The sequence below is a fragment of the Mirounga leonina genome, unplaced genomic scaffold, assembly GCF_011800145.1.
Source record: "Mirounga leonina isolate KUSES-001 unplaced genomic scaffold, KU_Mleo_1.0 Mir_165, whole genome shotgun sequence".
NCBI classification, from domain to species: domain Eukaryota; kingdom Metazoa; phylum Chordata; class Mammalia; order Carnivora; family Phocidae; genus Mirounga; species Mirounga leonina.
Window position 1 is genome coordinate 24,681,734 of NW_023270415.1, and position 23,994 is coordinate 24,705,727.

A 23,994-nucleotide genomic window follows, 5' to 3' on the forward strand; every position below is an offset into this window, starting at 1 on the left:
TATTGTTATTCTTTACGTATTCATATCAGAATGTCTTGATTTTCTAATTTGCCACAACACTTGTGTTTTACTAGGTAGGGTAGGAGATTCTAAACCAAGTAAGGAAGTACAATTTTTAGAGTGAGGATAATAGTTTTAATTATGTATTACATTGTGATAATGGAGAGTGGGAGAGAGAAAGAAACCCACTTCATGGGTTAGAAGGGTAGTGTATTGAGAGGAAAGCAGTATCTTGTATTACTTAATCTGAGTTGAGCCCTGGAATTTTGTCTTAGGACGGAGGAAAGACTGACATATGGGTCACAAGGCAGCAGGGTAGAGCAGGCTCTGAGGTATAAAACAACAAGGCCATATGGAGCTTGAGACAAAACATACTTATAATGGGCCCTGATATACTCTGATTCCAGTAGGTGGTGTATCTCATCATAAAGCTCCTTTGGGAAGGTTAGATGTTTATGTCTTCAGTCTTACACTATATTCACTATTTATATATTTGCTCCTGGATTATAAGGTGCTGTCTTTAAATTCCCCTATTAAGAGAAATCTATAGTATGGATGAAAATATGAAGATGTTAATGAAATGTAATACAAAGGGTCATGTTTTCATGCTAACAGAAATATTCACATCCATATACATAAGTTAATTCCTAATCATATAGGTAATTTTTCAGGCATATGGCTAGTATGTATACCTTTTTGTATCATCAGATTAAGCTGTCTTTTGAATTTAAGAATCAGATATTCAACAAAGTCACTTACAAACATCAAATACACATAATAAAAATATGATATACTTTTAGCAATTCCACACTTAAGCTCAATGAATAAAAAAGTAAATATTTACATTGAAAAACTGCAGCATTATCTACAATATCCAAAATATGGAAACAGCCCAAGTGTCCAGTGACTGATGAACGGATAAAGAAAAGGTGGTATACACACACACACAATGGACTATTACTCAGGCATAAAAAAGAATAAAATCTTGCCATTTGTAATGATATGGATGGAGCTAGAGAGTGTTACATTAAGCAAAATAAGTCAGAGAAAGATAAATGCCATATGATTTCACTCATATATGGAATTTTAGAACCAAAACAAATGAGCAAAGGGAACAAAAAAGGGAGAGGCAAACTGAGAAAAGAGTCTTAACTATAGAGAACTGATGGTTACAGGAGGGGAGGTGGGTAGGGGGATGGGTAAAACGGGTAATGGGGATTATGGAGTACACTTGTTGTTATGAGCAGCGGGTGAGGTATGGAATTGTTGAATCACTATATTGTACATCTGAAACTAATATTACACTGTATGTTAACTAACTGGAATTTAAATAAAAGCTTAAAAAAACAAAAAAATTACCGGTATTGGAAATAAAAGAAGGAATACCATTATATTTCTTACCAATTTTAATGGGAAAATAAAAGAATATTAGGAAAAAATTGTGTTAATAATTTGATAACTAGATGAAGTGGATACCTTTCTTGGAAAACACAACTTACCAAAAGTGACTCAAGAAAAAATAGAAAATTAAATAGCTATATAATTATTGAGACACTTGAGTTTGTAATAATGTTAAAAAACCTTTCCACAAAGAAAACTCAAAACCAAGATGGCTTTGTTGGTAAATTCTATCATGCACAAAGTAAGAAATAATACCAATAATACATAAGCTTTTTTCAGAAAATAGAGAATAGAATGTTATTTTATGTGATCAGTGTAGCAGTGATACCAAAATCTGACAAAGATTTATAAAGTAAGAGAGTAGAGACAGTTATGGACTGAATGCTTGTGTCCCTCCAAAGTTCATATAATAACTTATCTTGGACCTCCAGCTTCCAGAACTTTGAGAAATAAATTTCTGTTGTTTACAAGCCACTTATTCCATGGTATTTTGTTGTAGCAGCCTGAATTGACTAAGAGAGTAAGACAGTGACCAGTATCCCTCATGCATAGATTAAAAAATCCTCAACAGAGTTGGCAGATTAAATCCATTAATGTTTACAAAAGGATATATCCTATAAGTACAATTTATCTAAGAAGTACAAGCTTGTCTTAATGTTTGAAAAGTCACACAATATAATTAACCACATTAACTGAACAAAGATGAAACATCATATGATCATCTCAACAAATGCAGGAACATATTTTGGTAAAATTCAACACACATTCAAGATAAAAAAACATTTAGCACAGTAGGTATTGAAGGAAATTTCTTCAGTCTGATAAAGGCATCTATGAAAAATCCAAAGCTAACATAATTGATCAGCAGACTCTGTCTCATAGATCAGGAATAAGGCAACAATGTCCAATGCCATCACTTCTGCTATCCTACTGGAATAATTGTACAATAAATCAACTAAAAGAAGTAAAAGGCATAAAATTGGAAAGGAAAAATGAAAACCATCTTTATTTGCAATTCATTTGATTCTGTATGGAAAATCCTAAGGCATTTTCTAAAAACACTTAGAAATATTAAGTGAAGTTATCAAAGTTAGAGAATACAGGATCAATATGTAAAACTAATTGTTTTTATATGTACTAACAATTTACATTTGAAAAATTTTCTATTACAATACATCAAAAAAGATAAAATACTTAGGTTTAATAGAAGGTGTGCAAGACAACTACACTGAAAACTTCAAATAGTTGATAAGAGAACTTTGTAAAGACCTAAATAGATGCACCATGTTCATTGATTGAAAGACTCAATACTTACTGTTAAGAAGTCCATTCTCCCTAGATTTATCTGTAGATTCAATGACATGTCAATCAACATCCCAGCAGCCCTCCTACATTTTTAAAAAGAAGTTGAAAACTATTCTAAAATTTATATTAAGATGCAAAGGACCTAGAATAGCCAAAACAATTTTGAGGCAGAACAAAGTTGGAAGATTTGCATTACCTTATTTTAGGACTTAAAAGAAAGCTATGGTGTTCAATTTAGAATGGTCTTGGCATAGAGGCAAACATAGGTCAGTATAGAGAATCTGGAATACCTTTTCTATGCATGGTCAACTTTTTTTTCTTTTTAGCATAGGAACCAATCTTTTTCAATGGAGGAGAGATAGTCTTTTCAAAAAATGATGCTGGAACAACCAGATATCCTTATAAAAGATATATACCTTGACAGTCATCTCCAACAGTACACAAAAATGACTTTGAAATCTATCATATACGTAAATATACAAGGTAACATGAAATTTCTATGAGAAAATATAAGAGCAAATTTTTTCTACTTTGTGATAGGCAAAGATTTATCAGAGAGGTCACAGAAGAGTACTCACCATAAAAAATAAGTTAGACTTATCAACGTTATAACTGCCTACTTTCCAGAAGACGCCATTAAGGAAATGAAAAAACAAACCACAGAATGAAAGAAAATATTCACAATATATGTACCTAATAAAGGGCTTATAGTCAGAATATATAATTTATTCTTGCAATGCAGTAATAACAGAACAAAAAGCTGAATAAAAAAATGAAAAAAAAAGACTTGGATAATTCACAAAAGAAGATATATGAATGGTCAATAGGCATATGAAAAGATGTTCAATATCTATTCACCAGATCCCAATAAAACAATTGGATTCAATTGGAAGTTAAATATACTAATTATTATACAAACATACACATTATTAATATTATATAGTTCAAGCCAAATTTAAATTAAACCACAATGAGGCACACTTCATATCCACTAAAAGTGCTAAAGTTAAAAAGAGTGATAATAGTAATTCTTGGCAAGGATATGGAGCAACTGGAACTCTTAGAAGTTATTGGTAGGGATGTAAAATTTACATCTACTTTGGTAAACAGTTTTGTAGTTTTATATAAATTAAACATGCACTTAATATACAATCTAACAATTCCTCTCTTAGGGATTTATCCTAATGCAATGACAACCAATATCCACATTTATGTGCAAAGCCTATACATGTTTATAGCTGCTTTAGTAATAGTAGCCAATAATTTGAAACCATTGAAATGTACATCATAGATGAATAATAAACAAGCTGTGCTAAATTCACACAATGGAATACTCTTCATCCATAATAAACTATTGATTCATATGCAAATATAGCTGAATCTCAAAGGCATGTTATTTGAAAGAAGCAATGGGCTCACACATGTAACTCAAACTGAAGGGTGACCATCACTGGCCCAGAACCCTGAACTTTTCCTATTTCTGAGTAGAATCACTCCAAGTCAGTATATCAACACTATTTTGGTGAACCAACTTTGTATGATCTCATGAAAGAAAAACTGCTGGTCAGTGGGAATGATTTGCCTACTAGGCCACCCTCCTGGAATTGGGACCTGACTGTGGGATTCCAGGCGGTCTCACAAGTGCTCATTGTGGAGTTCCTCAGGGCATCAGGTAACCTTACATGTAGGTTAGATGGATGGAGAATGTCCAAAATAGGAGAAACAGAGATGAAACCCATGTAGCTTCTGGTCTGAGCTCAAGGTGTTCTACCTGGATGGAATTGCTGTCCATGGCCAATCCCAGGCATCTGAGGCAGACTCAGAAAATTTTGAAGAATGCCCTCTAAAGAGTGGTGACCATTAGGTTGTACCAAGGGGGTACAGACTGCTTGATTTTAAGGGCAATAATGGTGAGGGGAATGTTTTAGAAGTTCAGTGGTGGCTATCCTTAACTGACCAGGGTTGACAGAAGATACTACCATCAAACTAGTATTAATTCCAAAGGATTGTGAACTAACAGAGGCTAGTTAGAAGCACTTAACAAAGGAATGGTGTACGTAATTACCAAAATGAGGAGTACAGCTGTAGTCACAGACCTTGACCCACAGGAATCTGTTGTGATAGCTAACAGACCATTTGTTCTCAGAGGAGCAAACCACAAGGGTGTTACCTTGACTTGTATAACCAGAAAAATTGAGCTGGTGACAAGAAGTCTGATAACAGCTGTTATAATGGGAAATCATGATCCTTCACTCAGTTACCAGATCTAAACAAATTCTCAGACCCGGAATCTGTTGTCTAAAGAGCAGACTATATCCCTTTGAGAAAGAAACTTGCAGTTTTACCACAAGATTATGTGACAAATATTTTTTCCATGTTTCACCAAAGGACCTGTGGTCTGGGCCCCCTCTTTCATTACAGACCTAGGGCAAGTAAGGCATTGGCCCACAGCCTAGCCCTCTTAAGACAGTATGGAAGTACTAAAATTTACTTCCTGTTTTTAGTAGTCCAAGATTATAAGTCTAAAGTCATTGGAAATTATTTAAAAGGTAAGATAAGAATTTTTCTTTGAACATCTTCAAGTTGAATCCTGTGGGATCGAAAATGTTGTTTATAAGCCTCCCAGTCTAGGATATTTTGTTATAGTCTCCTGAACAGGCTAAGACAGAACTTGGTACTGAGAAGTGGGGGATGCTGCTATAACAAATACTTGTTAAATGTGTAAGCAGCTTTGGAATAGCATAATAGATAGAGGCTAGAAGAGTTTCAGGGTGCATTCTAGGAAAGTCTACATTGCTGTGAAAAAACTTTTAAGGGTGATTCTGCTAAGGGCCCAGAAAGAAGAGAGGAGCACTCAAGATAAAGTCTCAATCTTCTTAGGGCATACCCAAGTAATCCTACGCAGAACTTTGTAGAAATATGGATGGTAAAGCCCATTCTGATAAGGTCTCAGATGCAAATGAGGAGCATGTTATTGGAAACTGGAGGAAAGGCCCTCCTTGTTATAAGCTGAATTGTTTTCATGTTCTATTTTTTTCTGGAAGGTAGAACTTATGAACAATGAAATTAGATATTTGGCTGAGGAAATTTCTAAGCAAAGTGCTGAAGGTGTGGTTTGGCTTCTCTCAGCATCTTATAATAAAATGTGAGAAGAGAAAAATGACTTAAAATGGAATCGTTAAAAAGAAAACAGACCTTAGAGATTTGGAAAATTCTCAGCCTATTTACATTAGAAGGGATGAGAAAGCCTATTCAGGAGAGAACCCGAAGACTATGGCCAAATGATTATTTGACTAAGACAGTTGTAATTTTTATTGATTACATTTGATATAATTACTTTAGATTACTTTAAATAATTGCTAATTAGCAACCCCTTATTTTCCATTGTTTTCCTCAGCAAATGCATCATAGAATGTAATACTACATTTTCTCACCAACTGACATATGTGGTCAATTGATTTTTGACAAAGATGCAAAAGTCATTCAGTGGCAAAATATAGTCTGACAACAAGTGATGCTAGAATACTTGGGTATCTATGTGCAAAAAATGAACTTTGATCCAAACCTCACATATATACAAAACCAACTCAAAATAGATCATAGATGTAAATGTAAAACTTGAAGCTATAACACTTTTAGTAGAGAACATAGAAGAAAATCTTTGTGACATTGTATTTGGCAAAGATTTCATAGTAACAATACCCAAAGCACAATCCATAAAAGAAAAAAATTGATAAATTGGACTTCAAATTAAAAACTTCCACTTTTTAAAAGATACCATTATCAGAATGAAAAGAGAAGCCACAAATTGGAAAAATATTTGAAATTATTATGTCAGATAAAGGATTTCTATGCTAAATATACCAAAATTTTAAATGAGAAAACAAATAACCCAACAAAAATATAGGTAAAAGATTTGAATTGACATTTTATCAAAAAAGATATATGGATGAAAAATATGCACATGAAAAATGCTTATCAGGGCGCCTGGGTGGCTCATTAGGTTAAGCGTCTGCCCTTGGCTCAGGTCATGATCCCTGTGTCCTGGGATCAAGTCCCACATGGGGTTCCCTGCTAAGTGGGAAGTTTGCTTCTCCCTCTCCCTCTACCCCTCCCCCCTGCTCATGCTCTCTCTCTCTCAAATAAATACGATCTTTAAAAAAAATAAAAAGAAAGATGCTTATCATTAGTCTTTAGGGAAACGTAAACTGAAGCCACAGTGAAATACTTCTATATACCTACTGTAATGTCTAAAATTAAAAAGACTGATCATAACAAGTGGTAATGAGGATTTGGAACAACTGGAAATCTCTGTTGGGAATGTAGAACAAAAACAGTTTGGCAGTTTCTTAAAATATGGTAAATATATATTAACCATTCAATTCTTAGGTATTTAACCAGAACAAATGAAGGTATATTTCATGCAAAGACTTGCACACAAATGTTCATAACAGCTTTATTTTTATTTTTTTATATTAGCTTTGTATGCATTTTTTCATATCAGCAAACTGGAAATGACCTAAATGTTCATCAATAGGTAAATGGAGAAACAAATGCGGTGTGTGAATACAATACTACTCAGCAATAAAAAGGTATAAACAATTGATACATGCAGCAGCAGGATGCACATAAACATATTTAAGCTGAGTGAAAGAAGGCTGATGAGAAGGCTACTACCTTTATGATTACACTTACATGAAATTCTAGAACAAGCAAACTAATTTAGAGTGCGCCTAAGACTTCTTAATGTTCCCCTCAGCTCAACTAAACGTTTTTGTTCTTTTTTTTTAAATTTTGTTAAATACAGTGCAATATTGATTTCTGGGATAGAATTCAGTAATTCATCATTTACACACAACACCCAGTGCTTATCACAAGTGCCCTCCTTAATCCCATCACCCATCTACCTCACCCCCCCACCTGCCTCCCTCCATCAACCCTGTTTGTTCTCTGTCATTAGGAGTCACTTGTGGCTTGTTTCCCTCTCTTTTTTTTTTTTTCCTCTTCCTATATGTTCATCTGTTTTCTTAAATTCCACATGAGTGAGATCATATGGTATTTGTCTTTCTCTGACTGACTTATTTCACTTAGTGTAATATATTCTAGCTCCATCCATGTTGTTGCAAATGGCAATTTCATTCTTTTTGATGGCTGAATATATATATACACCACATCTTCTTTAACCATTCATCAGTGACTAAATCTTTTTTTTAATAAGATTTGAGAGAGAGATAGAGAGTGCCTGCACACGTGGGGGGGTGGAGCAGAGGGAGAGAATCCCCAAGGAGACTCCCCACTGAGAACAGAGCCTGATCCCAGGGCCCATGAGATCACAACCTAAGCCAAAACCAGGAGTTGGATGCTTAACCAACCGAGCCACTCAGGGGCCCCTAATCAGTGACTAAACTTGATATGGGGCTCTTCCTGACATAGCCCTGGCTCTCCTGTTTCCTAGAGCATTTACTCTAGCAAACTTAAAATTGTAAATTCTTTCTTTACCTCTTTGAGATGTCATTCTCCCCCCACCCAGTCTATTGAAACAATCTTTACTTCTATTTAACAGTCTTGAATAAAGTTTTTCTAGTTTGTTTAACTAAATGCAGTGCAATTTTCTTTGATGAGGGACAGAACAGTGACTGGGCATTGGGGAAACTGTGAGACAGAAGGATTATAAAGGTGCATGACAAAACACGGGCATCGTGGACATAGTATTTTGTGTGGGGGGGGATAGTGATGGTTTTATGAGTATATTTGTATCAAATTGTTTAATTATCAATTATATCTCCATAAAGCTGTTAAAAATTACATATATCATCTGACCCAATAATTTGACTATTAGGACTCTATTAAAATAATTGTCTATGTATACAGAGACATAGGATAAGGATGTACATGGTAGAGTTAACAAAAAAACTGGAAACAACCTCGTTTATAAGAAAATTAATAATTATGGTACATCCATAGTACTATTCAGCTATTAAAAGAACAAGTGGAAAGATCAAGAGCAAACTAAAGATTAATGTATATGTATATGTATATTATTATGTGTGATTCCATTAACACTAAAACTCTTAGTTATGGTTGACTCTGGAGAGGTAATTGGAATTGTGAAGGGATATGTGAGGAAGAAGACTTGAACTTTTTACTGTATCTTTCTTGTTTTATATCAATAGCTTATCTTTGAGACCTTGATTCTCTACTTTCTCCTTCATGTCCTCTAATATTGGCCACTATTCTGGGATGTACATTAACAACTAAAAGCTTGGTACTTTCTATTATTTTCCAGTTTTTAAAATAGTGATTGGTTTCCTAGTATCCTCCAAAGATGACCGATGAAGGTTTTTTTGGGGGGGAGGTGAATAACATTGAACTCAGGGATTTAAACATATTTCATGTGTTTTAATCCATTGCCTTTATTATCTTATTGATACACAAATTCTATCTTTGGTCACTATATGCTTACTCAAGTTGGCTCCTGAGTTCTTCTGCTCATGATATAATTTTACAGCTTGATTCTTGGTATGATAAAATGCTTCAAGTACATGTTTTACATTTCCTGCCCCAAACTTGGAATCAGCTATTTTTCCAAAGATCCCTGATTCCTGTTAATGGGAAATTGATGTGAGAGTTGGTTATTGCTATGGGGTTGATATCTTTTTTTCTAGATCTTTTTAGTGGATAGAACTTTGTATGTTCTAAAATCATCTTTAAGAGCATGAAGTTGTAATAAGACTTAACCTTCCAGCTAACACACTGTTAGATACTGTTGGGTATTTAGAAAAAGGATAATAGAAAATACTGTCATTGATATTCAGTAAGTTCATACTTCTATTGGAGTTTACTAATTTTGCCTAAGAATAAAAAATATTGAATAACATGCTTTGAATCAATCCCTTGAGTCTATCATCCTTTTTTCCCCCCCATAGGTGAATACTGCTTATGAGTTCTTTTTTCAGTGCCGGGTTCAGATGTTGTTTAGAAAAATTATTAATGAGGAGAAATGGAAGGCTGGAGTTTTTGTATCTTCTATGATCTAGATGACAATTTTTTTTTAAAGATTTTATTTATTTATTTGACAGAGATAGAGATAGCGAGAGCAGGAACACAAGCAGGGGGAGTTGGAGAGGGAGAAGCAGGCCTCTGAGGAGCAGGGAGCCTGATGCAGGACTTGATCCCAGGACCCTGGGATCATGACCTGAGCCAAAGGCAGCTGCTTAACGGCTGAGCCACCCAGGTGCCCTTATGATCCAGATGAAATTATAACACATGTCCTCTGCTTAGAATTCTACTTTTATTTTTTTCCTGAGTATATATCTGCTTAGGAGTTTGAATTATTTAAGTGGAGAATTTTTGGATTATTAATTCTGTCTGCAATTTATTTCAGTTGCTCCCTATTTGGAATCTCTTCTTTCCAGCATTTTTAGCTTTTTGCTTCTAGTTGTTGCATTGAAATCTTAGAATTAATGGAATCTAAATTACATTTAAACTGAAAATTCAAAAACAAAAAACAAGAACTTCTTCCTCAATTTGCTTACAAATCAGTAGCTTATAAAATGTGAAACTTCCCAATGCTTTTTATAAACCTGGGTTAAGTCTGGGTCTTTTCAGGATTTAGCTTTCAAATTAAGCAAAGTTTCATGAAACATGACATTTTGTTTCCCTGGGTATTGAATATAAACATATTTAAACAAATCCAATTCTGGAAGAGCCATTCAGCACTTTAGTTGGACTCTCCAAAATTAGGTTGAAGGAAATCTTAAAAATCCATTCAAATTAGCTTGCTTTGTTAAATTTCACCTGTTTGCAGGTTTCTGATGGCTTTCATCCTAACTTTTAACCCTGTCCAAGTTTATTTGAAAACCAGTCTGTGTTGCCTTTATAATTGACCTACATTTGTCCCGAATTCATCCCACTCAAATTGCAGCCCAGGTTTGTCCAAAACTCATCTCTAGAAATCTCATTTTTTCTCTTGGGAGAGAAGAATCTGGCTATATTTTGGGGAGTAGGACCGACTTCAAAAATGTTAGATTTAGTAATTTGTTTGAATTTTTACAAATATTTCCATCCTTAATTTAAAAATGTGTTTTTCTAGCAAAAGAGAATCCAACACTGTATCTAAGTCATGACAGACATTTTCTCATTTCCAAATCTCTCCATCTTCCCCAGGTCTGGGGCTTAATCACCTTAGTTTGCCAGTTTACCATTTATTTAGCTGTACCTTTTGCAGGTTCAGTTCTTCCTTGAAGCCTTCCAATAAAAGTTTATGAAATGCCAAAAAGGAAAAATATACACTCACAAATGTAACAATTTTCTTCTACCTCGTGAATCAGCCCAGGTCTTGGTTATAGTTGGTGTCTCAGCAGTAAGGTTGTAAGTCCCACATTATCATCAGCACACATGAATTCAAATCTTAACACCAGGTTACAGATTTCCTGCCTCTCAAATGATGAGAATAATGATTTCATTTATTTACCTCCCATGAACTTATTATTTGGAATATAATCAGTTGAATTCAGACAATGCACTGATAACCATTTGCGTTTTAAAACATTCTGTTATTTTAAAAACAGCTTTTTTAATTTTGTCCTTTAGATATGACTTATATTAACATTTTCTTGCCCAAGAAGATTTTGTGTGTCGATACCTCTTAATAGCTTTTGGTAATTTACTTCAATAGGGAGAATAACAACCAGCAGCAACATACTGTATTACACAATTTCTTTAAATTCCTCTCAGGCAACCTCTTTTCAAGCACTATGTTTTGTTCCAGAACCCATGCATGAATAATTTTTATATTTTTCCAAAGTAAAAGTGGTTTTCTTCAGGTCTTTTCTTTCCACTAGGAAGTCATGTTTTCCTGTGAGTGGAACTTAAACCTCAATTGTTCAATTCTAAATTCAAAACCCACAGAATTTGGTCTAAAGAAAGCAAAACACATTTATTCTTTCATTTCTAATTGCTTGAAATTCTATCCAGGTTTTCTAAAAGCTGATTGAGTCGTACCAACATTTTCTATGAACCACACATGGATTTGGAGTTTATAGACAAACCCCAAACCTCTAGAAATAAACCCCGCATCAAGAAAATTTCATTTGGTTTCAGGTTTCACTACAGAAATTCAATATAACTTTATAAAAAAAAGCACTAAAGCAACACAGGATGGAGATGATCCTTACCACCAGTGAAATGCCATGCTTATGTATTGTTGCACATCAGTACTAACTTATGTCTTTAAGTCTTGAGTGATGTCCACTCCATGTTTTGCAGCCAATACAACTATGCACATTTTATTTGTAGCTAAATTTACATCTTGAAGTTACACAAAGAAGTATAATAAAGAACAGCACTATATGGAGGTGGATCTGATCTAAATCATAGCTGAGTGATGTTAAGGCTAGCAAAACAAATGATCTGGATGCTTATAAGTTAAATATTAATTTATTAACTTCTAAAAGACCTAAAAGCACAGAAATAAATGAGACTTCAGGGATCTTCTTGATCCTCCTTCTCCTCCTCCTTTTCCCTTTTCTCCCTTTTCTTCTTCTTCTTCTTTCTTCTTCTGTCTTCGGTATTTCTTCAGGAATTAGATATTACCCAATCCAAGTGATAGATGCCATAAAGAGACCTGGTGCATACAAATTTTCCCTGTCCTTCCCATATACTTTCTTTTACCATTGGAACATAAATGCCAAGGCTCAGAGAGTGACAAAGCCAAAAGACAGAAGTAGCTACATAGCATGAAGGAAATTTGCTACTGATTAGGAATATCCATATGGAGCTTACATTAGCAAGAAAGATCTGTAGGATTTAGATGTGGACATTTGGGTGTCTGTTATAGATGCTAGCATTATTCTTACAAATACAGATGTATTTTATACTCACTTTTTATGTGGCGATTTTTGTTAATACCAAAATATTAAGGTATTAAAAAAACTTTAAATTTATAAGGAGAAAGTTTAATATATTCAGCAGCATCTTAGAATTACATCATATGGGGTAGTATTCTTAACAATCATGAGATTTATAGTGCATAAACCATCTTTAGATTTATTAGTTATGGCTATATAATTGAAATGATTTAAATAATTGTTCCTTTCTAGTAAAGAGATTGACAAAAACATAAAAGAGAACCTGGACATGTCTGGTGTGGACAAAAATTGAGAAAAAACTATTTTTCAATGTCCTCTCTCCACTTTCCCAATAACTGTCTTTGAAATCTTGGCACATTGTTTTTCTCTTTTTATGCTGAGTGAACTCAGTAAGTTTGGGATAAGTGGTGATAGGCATAAGGTGTGAATAAAAGGCCCCAGCATTTTAGATGGAAAAACTTGGCCTCAAATTTTTGTTTAATGTGTATGAACTATGAAAGGTATCCTGGATCAAAATGTCCTGAATAGCCTAGAAAGATGATAATGACTGTTTTACATCTGTTTGTTGGTAATCAGGATTTAAAAAGAAATTTCCATGGACTTTGACTACTAGCTCAGTGTCTCCTGCTGATCTGAGACATTCTTATATAACTCTTATATAACTCTGTTCTTTCCATAACAGTGTTTAGTAAAATCCTCATGTGCGTGTTTGCCTTGAGTGAGGAGAGGCAATCAACCATTTGGATAGAATCTTCTAGTAGCTGTCCCTCCAGTATGTCTTCTCACAGGTCCTCTTCTTGTCTGCTTCAATGTTCAGGTTAAATGTACTTGTTGACTTCCCTAGGCAGAGTTAATCATTCCTTCCTCTGTTTCTAAAGTATTTGATTCAACCCTCTGTTGAACACATACTCGCACATATGCACTTATATTGACCAGTGAGTTGAGTACAGAAGTGTGATGAGGTGATTATCCAGAGAGGACACTGAAAAGTAGGTGGAGTGAAGCTGAGCTGGGACTGAGTGATACTGCTTGTGAATGGTCAAAAGGTGGGGATCTGGGAATTGGAATCCAAGGAATGTTCAAACCTGGAGGGAACTATCATGATAACAAGGTTGGGTCAGGAAGCAAAATTATGAAACTCCAAGTTGAGAGATACCTGAAGTTGCATCAACAGCAAAGAAAATGTGCGTCTGGGGCCCACATACTACTTTAGCTGGCTTTTTCATCTCTCATCACTCCTGTGGGTGGCCCTCGGTCATACCCATCTTCTTGGCTCACCTGGGACCCTCTCACAGGCATCCTCTGTATTCACCTGAGTTCACAGTGCCTTGCCCAGTTTCTGGGGTCCAAACAATGAGTATTAAATGACTTGGAAAAATTCTGAAAGATACTGTTTACCTTATTTCACAGAGGATAAACCTAGGGGCTCAGCAAAGCTTTTATGCATGTTCATGAGTACTGACACAGCTACAATAATACTTCAGATAGAATGGGGTGCAATTTAGTGCCTAACAGTCTTCTTTTCAGCACAGAGAACAGATTGTGCCTTAAAACTACTGTATGTGATTTATATGTAAAGGCTCTACTGTGTCTCAGTGAAGAATCCAAAGTCAGAGGTGGATCAAACATACAGAAAACGGGAACAATTTCACACCTTCTCTTTTTGTGCAGAACAGTGAGAAAACTGGATGAGAAGAAAGAATTATTCTCTTTTGTGCCAAAGACCATTTCACTGTATAGCAGTTCTAATACCACGATACTGAGTATGGATGGAGTACTTTGAGGTGAAACTTAGTGTCACATAATCCTGCTTTCAAAAAGATGCCACTGGCACATTGCCTTTAAGTGATTGCCTGCTGTCCTATTGCATCCCTGTGAGGGTGTAAGACTGGGATGCCCTAGCACTGGCAATGGGTTTAACTTCGTCTTCAGTCAAACCCAAATAAAGAAAATTTTCATCATACCTGTACTGGTATCTTTAGTCATTTGGTCTTAGGCTTAATGAAAGTTTGTTTACAAAACCAAACAAACACATTTATTTAGCATCTGGTATATGCACCATGCTGTTTTCGATATCAGTGATAGAGAAACAGGTTAAAAGGACAGAGAGACACAGTTAAGGCGTAGGCAACATTGTCAAAATAGTGGTAACAACCCATTAATGGATGGTGAAATTGATTCAGTGGGTCATGATTGGGATTGAAAAAGAAAGGAAATAGTATAGAATGGAACAGAAGAATAAATAGTGCCTCACATATAGTAAGGAGTATTGTTTTACAATTTTTTTCCATGTGTATGCACGTGCATACTGGGTAATGACATAAAAGATATTCCTTACTTTGTATCATAATCAGAGGAGTTTCAAAACCATCGCCATAAGGAGTTCTGCTATAGAAACAGTGGAATTTACATATAATCTTTTTTAAAAAAAAGATTTTGTTGATTTATTTACTGGACAGAGAGAGAGAACACAAGTAGGCAGAGCAGCAGACAGAGGGAGAGGGAGAAGTAGGCTCCCTGCTGATCAGGGAGTTCGGCGTGGGGCTCTATCCCAGGACCGTGGAATCATGCATGACCTGAGCCAAAGGCAGATGCTTAACCAACTGAGCCACCCAGGCATCCCATTATAATCTTTTGGGAACCCGAAGTCCTTCTCTCCATGTAGCTTTTTATTTTTGATATTCCCAAGAAAGAGATATTTTTAAATATCAGAAAAATTGAAACAAAAGCCCATGTAATTATTGGTTTTCACAATTCGTAATATTATCTCATTAAAAATAAAAATTAATTTTTGTGCTGAAAGTAAAAATACTTTTTCCTCAAATATAAACAAATGACTTTTTGAATATGTGAAAAGTCTTGAAGTTAATCTTTAAAAATCCAATATAATAGAAGCTAGTGTTCCATAAAATTGCTATCAAAATGTATCTGAACAGATATACTACTGATCCTTCTAATTCTTTTTTGTTGTTGTTTATGTTGAGCTTGGTTTAGGTAAAGAAAATCCTAGTCTCAATGTATAACATTCTTCAAAAGTTAATGAAAAAAATTAATGGATGTGTAGACATTTCCATAAATAGAATACCTCTATGATATAGCAGTGGACATTTTCATTACAAGCATATACATGACCATAATGACTAAAGACAGTGTTAAAATGTAATTTTATACCTTGAAATTATGGGAGAAAGGGTCATTACTGGCTATGTTTGGTGTATTAAAAACATTAGAATATTTTGAGTTTGGTTACATTTAGGTATTTTTTAATGATACAGGTGCTCCAGCTTAATTGCTTAAGGTTTGTTAGTATTGGATTTTCCATCCTACCAGTTTTGCTATAGTATTGACTGCATGTTATTGTTTCACTCGAATAAAATTTTAGAAGAAATAAATATAAGAAGGGTATTACAAACAGATTTAAAAGTCTAATTCTTAATTTTTTCCCATCCAGTCACAGAAAAGCACAGGGCATGTTTACATGTTTTATTTGGGTGACTATTCCCATCTACCCATTCCACATGGGAGAAGAGTAGGATTGCAAATGAAGCCAGATGGTGGAATTTTCCTTTCTAAATAAGCCCACCAAATATTTATAAGTTTTACATGTTTACATTTCAGCTTTTGCTGATGAAGCTTATCCACTGAATTACACCAGCAGTTCCAGTAAGTGTATATGGAGTATGGCTAGTAGTATTTGGGTAAGACATTTAGGCAGCTTTCTCAAGTTGCAGGGTCTCCTCAGTGACTTTTAGAGACTACTTGATAGGACAGCAAGGATGAAGTTTAATCATCTGAAAGATACTTCCTATGTTTAAGTATGAACCTTGAGGGAGTTACTTTTTTGTTTAGATTCAATTAAGATTTAAAAACTTAATACTCTAACTTGGTGCTATGTGTAAGGTTTTGAGGCTTATAATATCTAGAAAGTTTTGGTTTTTTTTAGTCCCTTTATTAAAAATTTACAATGATCAATCTTCAAATCAAAACGAACCATTTTAAAGAAAAAAGAAAATAGGATAGTGTTTTGAGTTTACATAGTACACATTAACTCAGAATGTAAAAAATCTTGATAACAAAAAGATTGTGAGACATTAATTTGTAATTAATAAACATAATGATAATGGTCATTTTTTGAGTGCTTACAATGCACTAGAAAATGCATTAAGTGATGTGTACATACTCTCATTTGATTGCTAAGTGAAAATTATTTACTTTGTGCATTAACTAAAACCAAAAATCTTTTCTTGGGCTTATTGATAGCATTACTCTAATAATAAAGACAGTGGCTATCATTTTCTGGATGATTCCTATGTGCCAGGCAGTTTATATGAATTAACATAATCAATCATGACAAAAACTGTCGAAGGTACATATTAATGTCATTCTCATTTTTATAAGTGAACATACAGAGATGTAGAGAACTTAAGTCCCTCACCCAAGGTCACACAGGTAGTCAGTGATAGAGTCAAGACTCCAATGGCAAGTCTGTCTGACTTTGGAAATTATACTCTTAACCACTATACTGTTATACTTCTTAAAGCGGCTTACTTTTGGAATTTATGCTTATTGGTATTGTCAATTGATCTCTCAGGAAAACTTTTTTTTCCTCAGTGATGTTTGAACCTGTTAGAGTTATCTTTCCTCTCCATCCTTTACCCTCACCCTTGAGAATATTCTTGGAACACTGAAGGTACACAGTATTTGTTGAACCAAACCAAAGTTTACCACTGCCCTGGTCTAGGGGCCCTCCTTTGTGCTTTGCTAGTATCTTCTTCATGTCTTTATATTGCATTTACATTTTTCTTGGATTTACAAACAATATTTGTAAAGCAAATAGTCACGTGACTTTCAAGATTGCTTAGCCAGTCTTGATATACCAGAGTTCAAGGATTTTAGTAAATCCTGACACTGAGCAAGTGAAGAGGTTGAGGGACTAAAACATGAGTGAGCTTCTTGAAGGCAAAATCTACCCAAAGGAGTAGAATTTCAGTATTTCAGCACTGGAGGCCAATCATGAATATGACACTGAGAACATTAAGGGGGAGCTGTTGGTGTTCGAAATGGTGTGTTCTGGCGAAGAATAGAGGTCTCCTCAGACATCCTGAATTGTGAAAGTTTCCATATGGGACATTTTCCAAGGAGCCAAAAATATATTGGAATCAATAAATGTCAGTAACTTGCATAGGCTTTTAAACCATTTTAATATAGGAATAAAAAGGTCTTGGTGTAAACAAAAGCTAACCATTCAGCCAGATGATATGCCTTGGATCATCCAAGATACTCACCTGACCTCGTCTTAGTTTAAATACTGTTTTTAATCACTACTGAGCTGTAATTCTTAGATGCTGAAAGGCAGATGAGGTAAAAATGTGTGGTGCACATGTCTTTTCAGCAACATGGCAATACATGGAGAATATTTGTGGCTCAAATTAAAGTTTAGGACAGTCAGCACCATTTAATGAATTCTAGGTTAGCAATGAGAAATAAACAGTGACTCAACAACACTGTTTGTTTTTTATGCTTGAGACTTTACTTTGGAGTGGGCCCTATAAACACACATGCACTTCTAACAGGACTGGCATTAATATAATACTCTGTGATACCAAGAAAATCTGGTCTGAAACATCAGCTCTGCCTTAAAAGTACAGCTTCCTTCACTTATTGCAAGAAACTATGGAAAATTATACTTAAGAGCAGCAGACTCATTTAAAGAGCTACTGTACTTGGTATACCGTTAAAGTCACTTAATAAATTTTGCAACTCTTACTTTGTGACCAATAGATAGGAGATAGAATGTGTTATGTTTCCTTCCTAATTGTTTTTTTACCTGGTGAAGCTTATAAATGGTGAAGAATTTTACATAATAATTAAACACCACTTCATCCTTTACTTCTACCATGGATTCCCCCCAGGGAACAGTGGCTTTTGACTAATAATTGTTCACATTGTTACCAGTGAAGTCTGAGAGGTTAACTCACCATGAGTTAATTCATGTTTCAAAGCTAGAGTGAGGCTTCCATAAAGAGGTGGGAGGATGGGTTAGCCTGGTGATGGGTATTAAAGAGGGCATGTACTGCATGGAGCACTGGGTGTTATATGCAAACAATGAATCATGGAACTCTACATCAAAAACTAGTGATGTAATGTATGGTGATTAACATAACATAAAAAAAAAACATATTGGTAGCTGTGTGCAATTAACTTGTAAGGGAAGGTTTACTTAGCAAAGGCTAGTAAGCAGGCCCACTAATATGTTAGCTACTTATTCTTAGAGTCATAATATAATTTTGTCTGTTGATGTAATGCTTAACTGCAGTTGACATAATTGAAAAAAATTCTGTATCAGTTCCACTTGTGACATGAAATTTTTGGGCTTTAATAATAGAAAGTACCAGAGAACAGTGTGTATGTTTCAATGATCAGAAAGAAATTGTAGCTCTTAGAGAGAAATATCTTTCTGGAATAATTTCCCACTGACACCTTAACAAATACAGGCTTTATTCCTGGGAAAAACATCTATCCTCATTTCCTGCTTTTTTATTCTGCTGGCAACTGGCCTAAACAATCAGAAAAGTACTTATCTCTTTTTTTTTTTAAAGATTTTATTTATTTATTTGAGAGAGAGAGTGAGAGAGAGAAAGAGTACAAGAGGGGGGAGCGGGAGAGGGAGAAGCAGACTCCCTGCTGAGCAGGGAGCCCGATGCGGGACTCGATCCCGGGACTCCAGGATCATGACCTGAGCCGAAGGCAGTCGCTTAACCAACTGAGCCACCCAGGCGCCCCGAAAAGTACTTATCTCTTTACCTCTCTTTTTAAAATCAGATCCGATTGCAAGCCTACAATATTATCTTTCTCCTCTGGACTTAAGCCTAATCCCTTTCTCAACTTTTCAGAATCAAATGGAATTCCCCAAACTAAAATACCTAGAGGCCAAATTATACCTCTATCCAGACACAGCCTGCTTAAGTATCCTCAAATTTTACAATACTTTTACACTTCTGAGCAACCAAAATCTCTCATACACCAGGACTGTAATGCTTCAAAATAAGAGAGGAAGGGAGAAAAGGGGGGGGTGTATCTGTTTCTTTCTCTTCTTGGAGGATAAACTTAAAACATTTTTCTAATATCTGGGCAATATTGTTTTGGATTTCTATAGTGGTTTGTAATATACTCTCCACCAGAGATTATTGAATTCTTCCAGATTATTGAATATATCCGAGTGGAGGGGGGTGAAAGGGTAGAATGTAGCATCATTCTTCCAGTTCTCTGCCCTGTGCTGATTTCAGGACTCACTTGTTAATGGTATCTCTTAGAAGAGGGTCAACCTGGACTCCCAATCTTTGAGTCCTTCCAGTGTAGCCATGAGTATCCACACTAGAATTGTGGGGTTGTAGAGCCTACAGGCACTAGGCAAATGTACTCTTTATTGTTGGTTGGAAATTTGGTCACTAATCCCATTTGATCCCCTTCCCAGGTGAACTGAGTTGGATCCTTTGTAGAGCACTAAGGGCAATGTTTGGTCCCAGACCACCACATTAGAACCACTTGAGGTGCTTGAAAATTTGGACTTTATCCTAGACTTCCTTAAGTTCTGGCATTGGAGCCTGGGAAATGTAAGTTAAAAAAAATGTTCCACAGGCAATTCTGATAGGCAATAATAATTTTGAATCTTGTATAGCAGCCAAAATTAGAAGCAGATATGATTAGCTTTGTTTAATGTTCCACCCCCCTTTGGTCTTTTGCTTCTTGGTCTTCTAAAATTAGGTACACTTACTAAATTGAAAATATCCCTAGCTTTGTGTAAGAGCAGCCACATTACCATAGAGAAGAGAATAAAGAGATACAGTTGACAATAAAAGAATATGACATTAGATCCACCTGTCTCTTGAACTGGTTATATGCAGTCACCAGTGGAACACTCTGATGTCAATTCTGATGCCAACTTATCCACTAAAACCTCAGTGTATAGGCAGGAAACTGTGAAGCTGGATGAAAATAAAAGCTCCCATGGAGAGGAGAGAAGGAGGAGTAAGAAGAAATCTTGATTGACTGCATTTGCCCAAATTTACAACCAGAAATGACTGACTACCTTGAAATGGCAATTCAGATTTTTTACCATCAGCAGAAATGGAGACTTGGGTACTAAGTGAGACTCAGTTAGAGGCAAAGCTCAGAGCCAAGACCACAAAATATTAGGCTAGATATAATTTCAAATAGATATCTATAGTTCTATATTAATGTTTCATTTTGGAAATTCTTCCCAGAATTTCTTGGGGGTATTTAAATGATTTTTTTTTTTGAATCTTGAGAAAACTCAGAGAAATGAGGAAAATGGGGGAAAATGTATCATAATTCACTGTAAGAATTAAAGCTTAACAGTCAACATAACAGCATTACTGGTTCAAAAGAATCCACTGATGTCAAGTCAAAAACAAGGGTAGGAAATACAGACATATAGAGCTGAAAGTTAAGGTGGACAATTGTGGGAACCTGGCCAAGGGCAAATACCTACAGAAGAAGTTCAGTGGTCAGGACTGAGTCAGTCTTGCTTCTAGCTGTTGTTGCATTTATAAGCATGTGTTAGTGGCCCTACTGATAATGGTGAGCTGTCCTCGTAAACAAAGTAAATATCAATGTTTTAACACATAGTATGTTTTATAAAGTTCCTTTGAGTGGTATTCTAAGAAACTACAAGTTTGGGAAGCAGAGTAACTCCTCAAAGTGCCAATTCTGACTCTGTATATTGGTGTTAAATTTGCTTAGGAGATCCAAATGTTATGTTATGAGAATACTACCTAGTAGTGTTTGTTATAGTCAACAGTTCCTTGTAAATACTCTAAATTTGCACTTCTTATTTATTAAACAAAATTGTACATATCCATAACAGTATATAAAGAGTATGAGAATGTTGAGGTATTTTAAGAACATTTAGGATTTTGGGAACTCTTGAGAATTCTGATTTCTTATTCCCAAATCTCAACATTAATATCTGTCAGGAATTTGGAAACACTAAGAGAGAGTTTCTTTTTTAAAAATCATTTAAGAAAACTGAGATAAAATTCAGGACATTTTCTTTATCATTCAAGATTACTACAGATAAAGCCCCATAGGAACATGAGTTCACAATCTACAATAATACAATAAAGCAATTTATTATGTGTGAGAGTTATACTCATTGGATAGATTAAAGAGCAGATTATAATTAGCCAAAGGGAAAAGTATTAATGGAAAATATTTCCAAAGAATTTTGCAAAAGTAACAAAAAGATACACAGAGATGAGAAATATTAAAATGATACGAAGGATGGAATGAAGAAGTCAAACATATAAAAGTCAAAATGGAGTTCCAGAAGGACTAGAGAGGGAAGAGACAATATTTGAAAGATAATGCCTTTGAATTTTCAGAAATAACTAGACATAAATTCTCAGATTCAAGAAGGATAACAAGTCCCACGTGAAGAGAATAAGATTCTAAAAGCAACAAAAAAAGAAAACATGTTACTCATAAGGTAAATAAAATTAAACTGATGGCATATGTGTTAACAAAAAGAAACAGAGGAAAGAAAACAGTAGAATAATAGCTTCAGAGTACTAAAAGAACATTACTGCCAATCATAAATTTAATATTGAAGGTAACAAATTTTCATGCTAACAAAAACTGAGAGCAAAGGAATAACAAGGTAGAATAACAGGATGGAATAAACACTGGTAAACATATATAAGATAGGAAGAGAGTGATTAGATACAAAGATTTCAGAAGCCCTTATATATGGTTTTTCAATTTAGGTGGGTATGCTAAAAAGAGTACAGAGGGTTCCATTTCTGGATAAGATGAAGTAAGGCCACTTCTTTCTGTTACTTCCACTGAATGCAGCTGTAAAATCTGGACAGAATACACTGAGCAGCTATTTGAAGACTTTGAAAGGTCAAGAGTAGCAGGCAGATTACAGAAAAATGCAAGAATTTGAAGTCCCACTGAACTGATTGTGAAATTACCAATGTCTCTTGGTTCCTGTATTCTGCCACCATGGATTCATTGCAGCCCAGATCCCAAAGTGGGCATTGTTGGTGAGTGGGGGAAAGTAGGGAGAGACAGTGAGAGACAAGACAGAAGTCCTAGTTATGTATTAGTTCTGGCTGGAGGAGTAGTAGAGGGATCTCCAAATGTTTAGAGACAGTAAGGAAATTACTCATTTTTTTTTTTCTGTTCTCTCTTACCTCATCCCCCCAGGAATTCCTGCAATGGTGTGGCAGCAGCAGTAATAAGAGGCCAGTTGAAATCTAAAACTTGAAGGAGGGGGATCTTTCTCTCCAACTGGGGATTAGAGAATTGGTGGTTCCAGAGGGTGGGATGACCCCCCTGTTGCTTTTTGTCTCTTTCTGTTCTACCACTATTTGGTTCCAAAGCAGGCACAGTCATGGGAAGTGCCCAGCAGAGCAGGGTAAATAAAGCCCCAGCTTTCTGGCCAGAGGACTAGAAAAGTGGACCAGTAGGTAATAGGAAATGTCATACTTCATGTTGAAAAGCTGAATGCTTTACCTAAGGAACAACGTAGTAACTTCTATTAGACATCATACTAGAAGTCTAAACTAGCGTAATAAGGAAAGAAAAAAATTAAGAGACATACAGATTGGATAGAAACAATCAAAACTGCCCTATTTAGAGATGACATGAATGACTACATATGCTAACATGATTTGACAAATCCCAAAAGGAGTAAAAAGATCTCCTAAAATTAACAAATGAGTTTATCAAGGTCACAGAATATAAGATAAACACACAAATATTGACCCTATTTTAACATACTAGCAATAAACAATTATAAACCAAAAATTTAAAAGCTACCATTTATAATAGCTTTGAAGTACTTAGGTATAAATCTACTAAAACAAGTACTGGACCTGTATACTGAAAATGACAAACTGCTAATGAGAGAAATATAAGAAGACCTAAATAAATGGAGAGACAACTGTTTTTATGTATTGAAAAACTCAACATAGTAAAAAGGATTTAATGCAATTCCAATCAAAATCCTGGAAGTTTTTATAAATAAGTTTGTTTTAAAATTTATATGGAAAAGCAAAGGAATTAGAAGAGCCAAAAATTATGAAAACAAAATAAAGTTGGAGAGATCATATTTTAAGACTTACTACAAAGCTAAAGTGTTCAAAATGGTACGGTATTGACAAAGGAATAAGCGAATGGCTCAATGGAACAGAAGAGTCCGGTAACTGAACCATATAAATATAGCCAATTGATTTTTGACAAAATTGCAAAGGCAAATCAATAAATATATATTTCAACAAATAGTGTTTTCAACAAATAGTGTAGGAACATTTAGAAATTCATATTTAAAAGAACCCCAAACTAAATCTCATGCCATTTGAAATGTGAACTCAAAATGATTTATGTATATAAA